Source organism: Dendroctonus ponderosae, unplaced genomic scaffold, assembly GCF_020466585.1.
Source record: "Dendroctonus ponderosae isolate FM_Combo_2020 unplaced genomic scaffold, Dpon_F_20191213v2 Dpon_F_20191213_2, whole genome shotgun sequence".
NCBI classification, from domain to species: Eukaryota; Metazoa; Arthropoda; class Insecta; order Coleoptera; family Curculionidae; genus Dendroctonus; species Dendroctonus ponderosae.
Genome location: NW_026018165.1, coordinates 3,935,250 through 3,951,817, shown reverse-complemented (window position 1 = coordinate 3,951,817; position 16,568 = coordinate 3,935,250). Strand labels below are relative to the sequence as shown.

The 16,568-nt window shown below is 32.0% G+C and overlaps 1 protein-coding gene and 1 long non-coding RNA gene across 4 annotated transcripts in view; one reads left to right on the top strand and one right to left on the bottom strand.

Annotated features, from left to right (window-relative positions):
• LOC109538270 overlaps positions 1 to 1,985 on the top strand; it is a 12,815-nt gene extending 10,830 nt beyond the window's left edge. For both annotated transcript variants that reach the window (XR_007280970.1, XR_002172022.2), the window contains exon 3: positions 1,518 to 1,985. This is a non-coding gene — a long non-coding RNA (uncharacterized LOC109538270). The remainder of the gene's footprint in view (positions 1 to 1,517) is intronic.
• Positions 1 to 16,568, bottom strand: part of LOC109538268 (class A basic helix-loop-helix protein 15) — a 96,248-nt gene that overhangs the window by 42,830 nt on the left and 36,850 nt on the right. Inside the window, exon 1 of one of the 2 annotated variants that reach the window (XM_019905433.2) lies at positions 6,915 to 7,087. The exons of the other annotated variant lie outside the window; for it this stretch is intronic. The gene's annotated coding sequence lies outside the window, so the exon portion shown is untranslated. Of the gene's footprint in view, positions 1 to 6,914; positions 7,088 to 16,568 lie in introns of those variants that run through there. 2 annotated transcript variants of the gene reach the window in all.

Here is a 16,568-nt window from a genome sequence, read left to right as displayed (position 1 = left end):
ATGGTTACCGGAGTTTTAAATAATTACTAAGCAACAAGTAGAAAAATTAAATATAATAGTATTAATTAGGCGGATTACCTTGAAAAACATTGTTGCCGTTTTTCTAATATAGCTTTTTGGAAATTTGTCAGGTTTTAATACAAATTAATTTTTTTTACAATTTTTTCTGTACTCCTAAAACACCGTCAGGCAACGCCTCTAGAGGAATGACGCCAATGTCACCATATATAATGTGACTCAAGACAGTAATTTCGGTTGATCATACGTATTATTGACACCCAACTTGTCTAACGCCCCATGCGAAGAAATATTACTCTCAAACAGTCTTTGACTTCAGCCCATTTCGCTATTTTATTCATTTTGTCATATAAGTTGGTTTGTCATTCATTTACTACACACAATTTTTTTTGAAAATTATTTCTTGAAACATTTTACTTCCTAATATTGCATTTATAACATATTAAAAGTTATTTACTTTTGTATCTCACTAGATACATAAAAAAGTAGATAACAGAATCCCTTGTTAATTATACAAAGTGTAAAATAAATTTTGAAAAAAATAGTTGTAAGAAACATTGCTTTTCTACAAAAGACACAAAATATACTGTATACAAGCAAAACATCCTTTCAGTTTTGTTTGTATACAAATTACATGCTGATATAATGTATTTAGGCGCTGCGTGTACATACACATACATTTTGTTCACGCCTCTAAGGCATACTATAGTATAATTATGTTATAATCCTCAAACTGCAAAAGGTAAAAATAGGTGAAATTTATAATAAAACGAATGTGGCGCAGCGGCTCGATACCGAAATTGACTGCGGCAGTCAACGTTTTTAAATGTGTGCAAAGTACCGCAAGTGGGGCATTCTACAGTTTCTAAAAGAAACTAAAGCAGGTTTGCATTTTTCATCTTATAAAACTTGTTTAGCTGCATATTAGAAGAAAACCCCCGTTATTAGATGAAAGTCATATGGAAAACTGAAACTAGATTGATGGTTTGACCCTCTGGACGATCGACATCATCCAATTTGTACTAACGCAAGCCACAAGAACTTGTGGTGACATATTTTCCGCACCTTTTAGAGACAGACTGTACACTTTGCGTATAACTATCTCTCAAGATGAATCAATCCGCTTAGAATAAACCATTTTTCTAGGTAGCTTTTACCGACTAATACTAATTGTAAATAGGTACGACTAGAAACCATCTTTCAAACTGCGGAAGCATTAAATAAAGTGGTACTAATTGGGAGTCAAAAACAAAGTGAAAGGTGGTTTACATTGCAGAAGCATTCTATCTTTCGTCAAAATGCCAAATCTGTGAAATGCCAATGATATGTGCACATGTTGGCGGATTATTGAATTTTTAATGTCACATATAAATAATTGTTTAGTCAGTCACTACCGAATTAAGCTTTAAATGTTAATTGCGACAGTTCGGCTGCTTAAGTATGCCTGAACGTTCCAATTTCTTCCATCTGATATTTTATTGTAAAATATTTCATTTCAGAAATACCTGATGGTATTTAGCAGACATCCGCAAGAGGTTTTATTCAATTGCTTTGCATTAACTTGATTTAAGGTTTGGCATTAGTACTGTTAAACACATTGTTGTCTCAATGAATCTCAAATGACCATTTGAACGAAAAACAAAATTCAGCCAAGGCCAAAGTTGCAAAGTGAGATGCCGCAAACTTCTTCTAGAAGATTGAATATTGATGAAATTCTGCAGTATTTGATGTGGAATAAGATTTCTAGAAAACTTGTAGGGATAAATAAAAAAACAAAGCTTTGCCATCTTCAATAAAATGCCATAATGGTTTTGTTCGAATTATTTCTAAATGATTGAACTGTAAAAGAACGATTTTTGTTAATTATGCTGAAATATATCGAATTAAATCTATCATTTAATTTTTCTATTTTTTTATTTTGTTTTTATTTACACCAACACCAAACAACCTATAAGCATAGAATGGTCCATAATTACTGTGTATTGAATATTCGAGATACATTGTCACTGGTAAGCAGGCGTGGTTCCGGTTTTCACGCTAAAGGTTAACATATTTTGGCAACAACGAAACGGTGACTGAGAACTGGCTTTCCAGTTATCTTTTTATAATGGGCTTTCTTGTTTGCAATTTACATTTTATTTCATTATAATTACATAACTTGCCGTTCAGTCAGTCGGTAAATGCAGAATTTTTGAACTTTTTCAACAGCTTGACAAAAAACAATGTCAGAAGATAGCTGACAGAAATTAATATGAAAAGTTGGAAAAACAAACAGCTTCATAAAATATTTAATAAATAACATTGACTAATCTCAAGCTATACATTCTAGTATCAACCTTTGGATGTAAAAACTATTGGTCACTTTATATCTGACATTGTGTGTGTGTGTTCCGACTTTTACATTTCATTGTATAGGTAATTTATGGCCAATAAACGCGAATATCTTTTGGTGCAGCTCAGATGGAATGGCTTAACTTTATCCGAAATTATTTTTTAAGGCAAACTAAGCTGCAATAAAGAAATAATTGGTATTAGGACTGAGCGGTTTTATATTTGGTTGGATAATATTTGATGATAAAGACACGACAATTTTAGTTTTATGGTCTTTTGTAGTCTTCGACTAAGCAAAACACTTGAATTCACGTGATCCATTCCTTAGCTAAGTCACGTTCTAAGTAGTTGGATGTGTAGAAATATTAGATCATTTAAAACCTGCGTTATTCCTCTCGTTGGGTTCTAGACGGCTATTTTCAAGGCGTTTTGAGCAATAAAGTTATTACTGAACAACTTTAAATAAATTGAAGAATATTACGGGCATATACAAATCTATTTGTTCCATTTCACAGAAAATAGCTACATTTTTTCTAACGTAGGCAAACTAAATTAATTTAAAAAGTATTTTCACTAGTCAGCTGCTTCTTGATATTCCCATGTTGAACGACTAGTGTAAATGTAGCCATTTAATAAACAAAAAAGCCAAGACCAACAATTTGGTGATCACCTAAAGAGCCTTGTAATTACAATGAAGAAAGTGGCATTAGCGCGTTGTTAGTTTACTTAGCTATCAACGTTTTAGCTAAATTGCTTTCTCTAATTGCTTTAAATTAAATATGTATAATTTACGGAAGGAGCAATAATAATTAATTACATTTACCGATTATTTAAAATTACTGAATTTAATCAGCAATTTCTTAAATTTTTATACATACCAGATAATTGTCAAAGTGAATAAAAAAATTAACGAGAATTTCTTCCATTAAATCCATCACGAAAAAGCAATAAAACCTGGTTACTGTTCACTCGCTTGTTTAAAATAATAACTTTGCTGCCAATATACATCAGCATTTTTATTACCCAATATAACATGTATTGCATGAGTGCGATTTTTAATTAGCATTTTTTTATTGAACCGTGTTGCAAAAATAACTTGCAATTTATTATTTTAAAATCTAGCCCTATCCATATGCGATGTGGAAATTTTTAAATTTATTCAAATATGTCCTGTGTATAAAATTGCTAATTTATTAAACGCAGATTCGTTAGGTTAAATGCATTTTTTAAGAGTATTACCCAGTTTTTATAAATATCGTTACGGGACTTGTTGATGAAATATAACTAATTAATGAGAAAAAAACTCAAAGTGAACTCAACTTTAGCTTTAAGATTGCTTTGAAGGCCTGGTCAATTATTAGAAAAATAAATCATATTGAAGAACTGCTTAAGTAGAAAAATTTCATTTAAAAGTCATCTACGAAGTGAGATTGCAGCGAGCTTTATTTATCAACTGAAATACTTGAAAACGGTAAACTTGGGCGGTATCGGCTTCGATAACTTCTTCGATTCTTTTGCGTAAACGAATACGGGGTAATTAGTGTGTTTTGGACAAAAGTAACTAATTGCATTGAGAAAAGCAAAAAAAGTTATTTCAACATTAAACAGTAAAAATACACACAATTTAACTCCAAATAGCAACAAAAACGTCCACTAGATCAAACGGATAGACGCTGCATAAATAAATACTTTAATGAGCTCAAAAATAATTATCAACAAAACACATACTTGAAATGTTTAAATTCCTGTGTTCATGATACGCGGCATCGAGTAGAAAAACAACTGATAAAAATTAAATATAGGTAAATGGCACGAATGCCTACCTTGATATCATTACTAAAAAGCTCCAAAAATTATGTTTGTCGATACGTGGAAAATCTGCCCATACATCGTGTTGATAAAATTATTTGATATTAACATCATTAATCCTTGCGATTCTATACCAAATACAATGGATTAGGTTCAGCATGTTTAAGGGCACATTTGGAATGTCTCAACAATTTTTGAAATCATGCAAAAGTTCAATAAATTAAAACTTAGAATCACTGATGGATTTTGAGGACATGTGGATCAGCTCAGACAGTAAATAATAAATTCAAGATGTATTTTTCAGTCCACTGATAATTATTCGTGTGCAATGCCTGAAAATAAATTCGGTTTGCTAATGAATAGCAAAATTTACTGTGCTGTGTAATATTGCAGATTTTAACACAAAAACTATATTTTAGATACCGTTATTTACAAGACCTCGGTTAATGGCAATGCAAGTCTCAAAACTAGGTATATTTTTTAAAACAGGATATAAAACATTCAAATTCTGTTTAAAAAATTGTAACCACTGTTACCTTCGTTTGAATCGCATTTCCAGATATAGAATATGTGTATATATATATAGTATATAAATATGAGCACACGACGTGGCGGTTTAAAATTTGAAAATCAGATAATTTGTATTTAGATATAAAACAGCCTAAAAATCTATATTGTCTATTGAACTCTCCATACAAACGTCCTGATTGCGAATATATAGAGTTCGAATATCTTATGTTCTTCAAAAACGTCAATTGCTGATTTAATAAAATACGTAGGCAGCATTAATTTAAAAAACATAAAAACCCGCAGATGTGTTTTGTATGTATGCCAAAAACTGATATAACATTCAAAATTTTACCATTTTATCTTAAAGGTTAACAAGTCCAAAATCGGGTCCCAAAATTCGTGACCAAAAGGAAAACAATTAAGTTCGCGTTGTAGAGAAACCTGAAATGAGCATTGGCAGTCAATGAGAACTGCTGGAAGAAAACGAATATAAAATGTCTGAAGTCATTTTATTTTTCTACATCGTAACACGAAGATTATTCTGTTTCTAAGGGTTCCTACCTTGATGTTAATGTTTGCCCATTACTTGAGCAGTGCAACTCATCTCGCGCCAAAGGCGACAATAAATTGCTGAAAGCTAGGTAGCTAAAAAAGTTTTTATTTTTTCTTCTTCATCACTGCACAGACGGAATTCCCAAGAAAATCAATCATCCTTCAATTGAACTCATTTTAGCCTTAGTTTTCCATAGAAACGTTTAAAAACGTTCATAAAACCGATGTACTTATAGTAAAAACCATGCTCCACACCAACACTTGATTGCAATGAATCAGAAATGCCCAACATTTGGTGTGGAATTACTAGCAATTTCATAATTGAACCTTTTCAATTATCTGCAAGGTTGAATGCAGAACGATATTTGCATTTTTCAAGAACGGAACTACTGGGCAATTTGCAGGCGTACCCTTAAATATCAGGCAAGTTATGTAGCCCATGCATGACGACACTCCTCTAGATTCCTTTAATTATCACAAGCCTATAATTTCCTAATAGGTGATTAGGTTAAGGAAATGACATTCCCGAGCCAGACCGTACTCCCGACCTCAACCTATCGGATTTTTTGTTAGAGGGTTAATTGAAAAAGTTTGCACATAATGCATACATCTTATTACGACGTATATATGGAATGGACATTTAAAGTCAGACATTGTTTGATTATGGAGGCAAGAAGACGACTTGTGATTGAAACGAACGTTTCCTTAAATTAGCTGTGAGAATTATTGATTCAGCCAACAAATAATATTTAGGCTATTCTATTGTTTTATATAATTATTTTTGCATGCATCAGAAATGTAAAACCTGTATACTTCGAAGAAGGCGATATCATAAATCGCTATAAACAAAACACACATTCTATATTCGAAAATTATAGATGTATAAAGAACAAAAATAGAAGACAGATATCACAAATAGTTACCTAATAGACCGTTTTTCAAATTTGAGCTTTTTAACGATGCTCAAGCTCCAAAATTAATTATAGCATTCTATATATCTGGAAATAGAAGACGTTTCTATGAGACCCTTGGGTTATTTGCAATTATTTGTGCATAATAGAATCTATGCAGAAAAAAACGTAAAAACTCAATGAAATTGTTCAGTTAATGATTAAAGACTTTTGAGAACAATATATAATTTTGTCTGCAGTGTCATTAATTTCCAGTGGTAATTGTGACTAAACTTTTTTTTCCTTCCTAAAATTGGTTTAAAGCTCAATCTTTTAATGTTGTTCCTTTTGCGACATTTTTCGCACCAGATAATTTCGACTTGAAATATCCTTTGAATATCCAATTATGTCGTGTTGACTTTTCAAGTTAGATTGCCGACTGTTCAAACCATAGATAATTTCGGAAAGAAAAATCCAAAATACAATGTTTTATGTATATCTTTATCTTTAGCTTAGTTATAGTTTGCTTCCGGCACATGTAGAAAATCGATAGGGACACACGCTTGACAGGCAGGCGTAAAATTATCTACACAGAAAAACAAAAGTTCATATATTGCGATGAACAGCAATTAAATAAGCCGAGCAGCATCATCCTGAATGGAAATTGGTTAAATCAGCAATTAGCAAGTGTTGCTATCGCTCTGATTGCACATAGTTCAATACAGTTTAAATATATGTACATTATTTGTTAGAACGCAGAATTGATCGCGACCTAATTAACTACGAATGAAATCACTTACTTACTTTGAAGACGTGGTGAATGCATATGTAGCGCCAATTAACAAATTCCTTGTACGGGCACAAATATTCACAAAATATCACTGGAATCTAAATTCGAAAACGACCAAATCAAATTTTGGCAGTCGTACGGTACATTGGGTATGTTCGCGGTACGATCAACAGTGAAACTGAATAACAGTCTCAAAAAGAATCCGTGCTTTCCCGTTACGTTGGTGAATGGCTGGCCTGCCTGCAAAAATCTAGGTCGACGCTAAGTAATATGTAGTTTGGAGTGCCCCAAGGCTTTTACTGGGGCCCCTTGAATACTAAGCCGAAATTATCCTCAAGTGTTGGACTTTTAATTCTTTTTCGTATTGTTCAGTTTGCCTACTAAGACGGTTTGAAGCTTCTTTTACATCCACTGCATACCAGTTCATTAAACTAGATCTTCATGGATTAAAGTACTGGCAAATATCATCCGACCAAACAGAGACTTTTAGCCCATGCTAATATAAATAATACTCGTAAAGCGGCTAAAGCTTTTCCAGATATACCAAAAAGTATACGAGATTTGCTTTTTCCACAAAATATTGAAAGAGCCGAGAACATGATCATCTTTTTATAATCCGGGATGTACATTTGCAAGTTGGAATTACATTGAGACTTTGCGATTTAAAAACCGTGCAATTTCTAAATTATACCCTAAGTCCTTGTATATCGAATGACCGGATTCCAGTTAGCTTTGTAGTTCACAAGTCATTAAAATTGTTTACCTTTAATTGAAAGAAGCGAAGGATGTCTATGTTTTCTTGAATCTTTCGCACTTACTGCTGACTGCCAATGGAATGTTTATGATTGCTGCTGACCCATTGCAACTGTTGCCAATAATTCGAAATGGTCTTTACTAGCACATCATTTGTTACCGTTACAAAAATCAACGATTGACTCCAATGTTCTAAAATATTTGATTGCCATAAAAGTAAAAATTTCATTTATTTCTTTCGAATGTTTTCAATGCTGGTTCACGGTTGAGTTTCTTCATTGCTTCGAATAACTCCCGATGTTATCGAAACAAAAATAAATCGGAAATTGGTTAAACTCGTTCCTTCGTCAGGGTTCACTTGGAAAAAAATTTCGTTTTAAATTGTACATTTTGGAACACTAAATCAGACTTATATCTACAATCCTAATCTGAAAGAAATCGTAGGGAATTCTTTAAATAAATGTACATATTTTTTTAAGTGTGTTTCCCGTGCGTATTATTTAAGTAGATGTTCGTATCTAGTATTTTAAAGTTGCTTTTTACTCCATTCAGTGGGATTCTAAAATGCATTTTAGAACCGCTTGACAGTTTTACTCAAAATGGTAGATGTAATTTTTTTATTTCCCTATCTAAGTCCTAAGTAAGTTGAGATTTGCAAGCGTTTCCAGACTTTTGGGACACCCTGTGTTTGGAAGAAGAAACGTGTGATACTAAATGTAATAATACTAGTTGGCAGAAAACCGAAAGCGAGTAAAATCTCATTGAAAAGCTACGCATTTTAACATTTCTCTGAAATATGACCGCGTGAAAACGGTGTCTAAAGGAAGATAATTCGTATGTTCACAGATCTCTGATTTTACCATCTTATGATGCAGCTCTTAACGTTGAGCTCTTCAATAACTCCAATTCATTCTTGAAATTTCATAGAAAGAAAATCAGGTAATATCTGGAAAAAGTCAGATTTCGCGAGATTATCCAAGTGCAATTTTCTCAAATTTCTCTTCTTCTGAAAATTTAGTTTTGTAGGTAAACGGAGTTTCTAAGGGATGTTCTATGGAGTGATGTAAGTTATAATTGCTGTAAAATTATCTAAGTTATATCGCTCAATGATGAATCAATGAATCAATGTTTTTCTAAATACAATATTTGTATACGCATTGTTTGATAAAATATCAAAATGTCGTAACATTGCATAATGTAGCTTATAATTTTGTAGTAAGCTGAGAAAGCTTCTCGACACTGTAAACTATAAGACCCAAACCAAGTTCTAAACAAATCTGAATTTTAAATTCATATTTAGAGTTGTAGTAATTTGAACTTTCTTGAACAGTTCTGCGAAAGAAAACAAGGAACTAAGTATACGTTTTTCTACTTTCTGACTTGAAAAGAAAATGGAAATAAATGTAGGTTCCCAAAGTTTAATTAATATTTCTTTTTCGACTAGGCAAAATGCTGTTAACAACCCCATGCACTGCAGAAAATTAAGTCAAACGGATTAATTGATTCCTTGTTAACAATTAATTGAGAGAAGTGGGTTATTGCCTACAACGGACTTTAGGATATGGATCTCCGGTATAAAGCAGCTATTAGTAATATTTTTGGATGAATAAAATGATATTTGCATGATTTCAAGAACCACATCCTAAAGTTCTTCTTAGGCGGTAACCGACTCCAAATTAGTGAATTAAATGTGTGAAAAATTCAATTATCGAATGTATTCCTACCCTGAATACGATTAGTTGCAAAAAATCATGAAAATTATTCATTATATCATAAGGTATTTTAGAAGCCATGTAACCGTCATCATATTATATCAAGATGAATAATTTGCTTCACTTTCAGTTCATATCGAAATATCAATCTCACTGCATAGAACGTAAAGTTTAATCAGTAACAAAAGTTCGTGCAGATTCTCAGCGAATATGCCAACTGATAAAGTCGCTGCACTTTTCACATTTTCTAATGCAAATTAAGATCAAGGACTGATTAGCCGACTGACTACATTTTTCCAATTTCAATTTCTAAACCAATCCCCTTTTTCTCACACAAAGGTAGAACCGAATCTCGGTTTCTAATAACCTTTATAAAAAGAAGTAGGTTACCTTCGAACGAACCCATAAAACAGTTTTAAATCATTATTAATATTAACATACAGAGTGATTAAAATAGTAATATTGTTATGAGGCTGATTGTCTGAGAAATTCTATTTTAGTTTTCATTGTTGATCTGTGGGAATACTTGAGCTTCAATGTGCATGAGTAGCAAAATTGCTATTAACACATATTCAAATAATTTTGGTGCAATCTATTTACAGCAAAATATTATATATATTTATAATATTATATATTATAAATATATTTTTTCATTTAGCGATATACTGCTTAGGGAGAATCTGCTCCAATGAGGTAAATATAATTTTATTTTGTTCGAGAGTTTTGTTGTCATAGAAGGCAGCTGAAACTGCACTATTCAAGTGATTTTCCATGTATCAAAGTTATCTAAAATTCGAATTAGTTAAGAACCTGAACTATTTCCTTCCTCAACCTTAAAATTACGAGGATGATTCACCATACCTTGAACAAAAATTTACCGTTATAGACATATCAAAATAATTTTTCAGACGGCCGCATAATGTGATGAAGGATTAAAAAATAGGTGATATATAATATACGCGCATGTAACAATAATTTATTTACGTATGCCGACAGACATTTTCATATTTTTTTCTTTGAAATAACTGCGAAATTGTTTAGTAAATTATTTTAATCTGTCGACAAACCCCCTAAATGCTTGCGTTTCAATGACAAACTTGTGATTTATAACTATAATTGTTTATACTATATTGGGTATGAGTTAAATAGGTACTTTACACAAACTGTCATAAATTCAGATAATTAGGCCAGAATGTGAGCCCAAAATCAATTAGGCAAATTACTTTAAATAATATTGCAACAATACAAGTTGATATAACTATGTTAACTCGTTTTAAAACATCATGCAGCTCAGATGCATATTCAGATGGGTAAAATTGATATCTACCGTAAAGAACAGTCAGAGATGAGAAAAATAAGAAGGCGATTTAATGGAGCGGAAAAAAATATTGGTTCACTCTGTAGAAGCAATGTATCGGTATCTTTGCATCAGACCCGATTTACGTATGAGGACCACACCCAAGTTTAGTTATTATGAAAAGCATGCAGATCAGGATACAATATCGAGAGCCAATTAAGAAACGGAATAGTGAAAAAAGTGATCTTGTCTTGGTATTACAATCAGGTTCATTGCCGTTGGGCTTGTTGATTTATTTGAATTGAGAAATGGAGAAATGTCAATTAGAGTTTACGAATGTTTCAGTTGATGCCGATAGTTTAACTTCAATAATTTGAATGCTTTAATATTTAAAGTCGTTTAAACACTATATAAATTATAGTCATTTGTTCTTGGTCCAATTAAGATATAAGGCGGTTGGGCAAGATTGCGATAAATTGGCATTGTGAATTGTAATTAATGTACACGAAAAATGCATTTATAAGGTAAAGATTATGCAGCAATTCAAAAGATAAATTAATTCTTTGCCGATGGTAAAATATGTTCTTTTGACCTTTGGAGATTGTCTTCCATGCTGCAGAATTCCTTGCAAGGACAGTATTAATAAGGAAAAAACAAATTAAATTAAAAATTAACTGAAAATTGTTTATTTATCAAAGATAACGCTTGGATAAAAGTTTATTTTTGCGCTTTCCAACATGGATAGTAGCTAAATCTATCGAAATATAGATCGAACTAAACGGTAAATAAATAGTGATGAGCAAAGCAAGACCAAGACTTGTAATAGTCTTGGTCTTGTTCTTGCATACATAGTCTTAGTCTTTGTCTTGCAGCAAGACTCTTGCAAGTCTTGCAAGTCTTGCTTTTATATAAGCCGTCAAACGAAACTGAATTAATTTAATAATAACAAAAATCATAATTAAATTAAAAGATAATAATAATAAATAAGAAACAATAGATAAATCTCAGACTATTTGGTATTTTAATAAGTTTAATTATTTTGTAATTCAATTTCATAATTGTTGGCCAGTACTTTTCCATTGTCTATTAATATCATCCGGAAAAATCGAATATATTTTCATGTAGTGTAATTTCCATATTCTAACGAAAGTACAACAGCAATGAAATATCTACAGTAAGCTGTAGATATTTAAATATTTTGATTGGGCTTACAGAATTTTTTTTATAGAAAACGGAATATTTTTACAGAAGAAACAATTATTAATAATGCACATAATTCGTCGCAAGGATTAAATTATATGTACTACTGTTTATACAGCAACTGTATGTAAGGACTCTGGCAAGGGACATTGGAAAAATAATTATTACAGTGTACATACATTGTAAACTGTTCATCAAAATGTATGTAGTACTTGAGGTTTTACTGTTTTATAGAATGTGCATTATAAACACATTAATTAACTTAAACAATTTGAAATTAAAATTTACCACAAACTGGATCAAAAATGACAAATACTTTTCCACATAGAACTACATACAAATAATATGATACAAATGAATGCAAGTTTTTCAAAATGTGGATGACCAAGAGCTTAAAAAGGTCTTGCGAGAGTCTCACAAGAGAGTCTCTACAGTCTTTCAGGAAAATTTGCTAAGACCGGCTGTTTTGAAAGTTCATATAGCGATAGAGCCAAATCAATGATTTCTTTTTCTTCTATATGAAAATATTTGGCTTTTGTCCTGACAGGAAACAAGTACCCATATTTAGATTAGAAAATTATTCATTAATATTAAGTACTTAAAAATGTACTTTTCAATTGTCGAAAAACTCCGAATGTTTAATGTTCACTATCATTATTGTCGAATTTGTTCTGATTCGCAATTAATTATATCGCTATTAAAAGTGGTTGGGCGAGGCAAGCAGGCAAGTAGTCTTGCATTTTTTCCACCACCAAGAACAAGACTGCAAGACCAAGAGCAGTCTCGCTCATCACTAGGAATAAAATAGAACGTAGACGAGTTGTGCTAAACTGAGCTAAACTGCAGAATGAAGTTTTAAATGTTTTATTTTCTACTAAGGTGAGGACCGACTTATTCACCCTGTATGCTTACATTTGGTAAGCGAAACGAGCGTATATGATTATGATTGATCATACATTGTAATATGTAGTAGGCACTTTTAACTGAAAATAGAAATTCATCTTAGTAGCAATTGCAGTGAAATAAATGTTTGTTACGTTTCAATTCATAAAAAGTTTACGTATTCTCTTCCTATGCTCGCTGCTGTTAAACATGATTGGAAGAAATTAAATAATTCGTGAAAGGAAAAATGCACGAACTCTTTCTCACGCTGCCGTTTAACACTGATCGACTTTGCTTTAGTGTGTAGCCTAGTTTTAATTTTATTTTAGAACCAATTAGTTTTCTGAGCCAACAAGCTGAACTTAATAAATCTCCATTTTCACCCCCGATTTTAATAAATTTCCAATTCTTCATTGGGTTTCATTCATGTACAACCGGATAAATCCACTTTAATTGTTACATTTCAAATGAGCAATTTGTCTTAAATATTAGAAATTTCCATTGGCTTGAGTGCTTGACTGGAAAGGTTTGGAATTATCAAGTATGCATCAGTCAGTCCTTCAAGCAACAGTTTAATATGTTGGCTTGATTTAAAGTGGAATATATAAAGGCAAAATATCGTTAACTTCCAAATCATTTTGGTGATAGGTTTAAAAAAACAAAAATTATATGATTTTAAATAGTAGTTCACCAGTAAGAAAACCGAAAAACAATCAATTGGAAGCTGCAAATAGTCAATTGGTAATATGCTTATCGAATATCATAACATATACCAAACTGGAAACTTTAAATGTTTATTAAACATACAAGAACACGCTAGGTACAATAGCTATTATTTACCATCCTAATGCTAATTATAAAGCATTCATCGATCAGTAACATTTAGCGTTTGGTATTAAGCAATCTAATTGAAACACAAACTTCTCTGTTAGTTAAATATTTAAATGCTAAATACCGAATTGGCATATGAAAACACGGTTATAACCATTCAATCGAGAAGCCTAGACGAACATCCTAAAATTCCATAGAATTACAACGTCATTAGCAATATATTTGTTAGATAAAAATAGAAAGGTGTATTCAACGAAAAGATCGGTATGTGGTTTTGGTATTAAAAGAGCACTAGCGAAATTATACCCGTTTTCACGGCAGTTCTTCGAACTGCATTTGATCAGGGATTTAGCTATGGTTTGATTAAAAAAGAGAATTGAGTATTACAACTTTGTTGAGTTATTTTATAATTGCATTGTAATATGTGGAAAGTATTGCGTTTACATTTATTTCTTCATTGAACATTGCAAACGGTTTTCTTCGGAATGTCAAGAATTACTTTCAGTTAGGTATTTCTTATTTGAACCAATCTATAATACATTTTACGGAATGATCAAAATTAGGTTCTGTCACATACGATTTGAATGCCTGAGAAAGTCAGCACCTTGTTTCTGTGTTAACTTTCGAATATTATAAACGCTCCAGTAAACTTCATCAACTATTTGAGATATTTGATCTAAGATTGTGAGAATTCGATACGATGAGAATATGCATCGAGATCCCAACCAAACAAAGGAGACTGTTCGATTGTTTCGTTAAAAGTAATCACGACTAGAAAAATTAAAACGCTGACTACCAAATGTTACGGTAAATGTTATGAATCCGGTCTACTTATAAAGGCCAATTTTTTACATATTATTCAAAATTTGTTTGAATGAAAAGCAAGCTTAAAAACGCTTAAAATTAATAAAGCGCATTTTCACAAGAGAGTATTAACAAGTATAATATTATTAACAAATAGCTAAAAAAATGAGTCGCAGTGGTTTTATGACATAGTGGGTGGATATCTGAACTCAAAATTTGCGTTGCGTCATTCATTTGAAAATATTCTCTGAAAACAGCAGTTGAAAAACAGTAAAGAAATGTAATGCTGATCTATTCATAAAAAAAGGTTAGCAACGTGGCAACAATACAAGGTGATTCAAAATTGGAGTCATTCCTTTTAAGGGGTAATAGGGGCTCACTTGGAAGATCCGCGAAAAATATTGAAATTTTTTTGTCGGTAATTTCTAGAAGATATTAACAGTTGTTTATTATATATAAGCATTATTTCGAAAGTGTTCCATGTTTAATTGGTAGCATATTGGAATACTTAAGCATTCAAAACCAAAAATTACGATCTTCGCTTGCGAGGAGTGGTTCCAGGAACATAGTGGACGACAATTGATGTTCGGGTTCCAGACACAGAGGAACAAGTATTGGACATTTTTGCAGCAGAGCCTTCCAGGGGCACTCAAAACATTGCACAACCACTGACACTTTCCCAGGCACCAAATAAATACCAGCTACATTCCTACCACCTATGTAAGATACACATTAAACAACTGGATTACAAAACACCCGTATAAATTGAGCAGCAGTTAATTAACCGAATACGAGAAGCTGCTCGAGAAGAGTGCATAATAAAGTACTTTATTATACACAGGCACTTTTTGCAGTTACAGACTCAAATGTATGTTTTAGTGATTTGTAAACAAGTTAATAATTCGGGGTTATGGGTTTCGAAATAGGTTCCGTCATTCAACGATTCCTGTTGATTGAATTTGCCGGTTATCCTTGTCTATCTTACTGTCCCTTTCTGTATAATATAATAAGCAACCGGTATTTACGTAATATAAATTAGGCAGAGTACCTTGAAAAACATTGTTGCCATCCTTCTGATCTAGTTTTTTGCAAATATCTCAGTTTTTAATAACAATGCATTTTTAATACTATTTTTTCTGTACTCCTACAACACCGCCAAACAACACCTCCAGCGGAACGACGCCAACTTTGAATCACCCTGTATATTTGAGTGCACCTGCAAATAACTTTCTTCTGATTGAGATGATGTAAATACTAAAGTGAAAAGTGTTAAGTGAACTAATGGGTAAATAGGAAAAATTAATTTTGCTAATGTTATTAACGCTCTCATCAAATGGGAAAATATTAATGCTTCAAAATATTTTTTTCCTAATTATCAAATTGATTCTTTGAAGCAAGAATAGGATACCGGTATTTCAATGTGTACGTACACTCATTATATGATATTTACCTACGTCTATCCATAGTTTATCACATAATTACTCAACAGTCGCTTCTCTCATAATCTCAGTTTTCTTAGCTTATATTAATGATTCGATGACTTCGTTTTAAGTTACATGAAATTTTTCGGTCGATTAAGAGCATATTTAATTGGAACGCTATGCTGGTGCCCTTCGTTAACTGTTTGATGAATAATTATTTCGGGATGTTCGGCACCAATCCAAATCTGTGCAAACAACTGAAATTCTATATCATTCTATTTTAATTTTAGCTTCTCTGTATGAGACTCAAAGTGGCAAAAAGTTTAGCGGCTATTATTTTCTTCGGTAGCTTGCAGTTTCTGAGAAAAACCTATTTGCTTGCAACAAATAACAGTCTAGCTCGTGCGTCTATCACTTATAATATTTGACCAATTGATAGTTTTTCTAAGAAATATTGACTTCATGCCTTTTTCATATTGCTATACGTTTTAGGTTTTGAACGTGAACATATTAGTCAAGAAATGCGTACCAGGATATGGGATTACATCTATGCTTTTTTATTAGCCATTGATACAATCGGGATTTTTTAAATACTATTTTCTGACTGCCTGATTATACAGGTTTTGCAATCTATAGTTATGTAGATAGTTTACGAAATGCGCAATTAATTACTTTAGCATGCATGCTTAATAATACAATCGAAATTGCACGTTTAAGAGCCAATTTTTCCAAAACTCCAAGCAAGTCCCAGTAACCTCTCAAAATTAA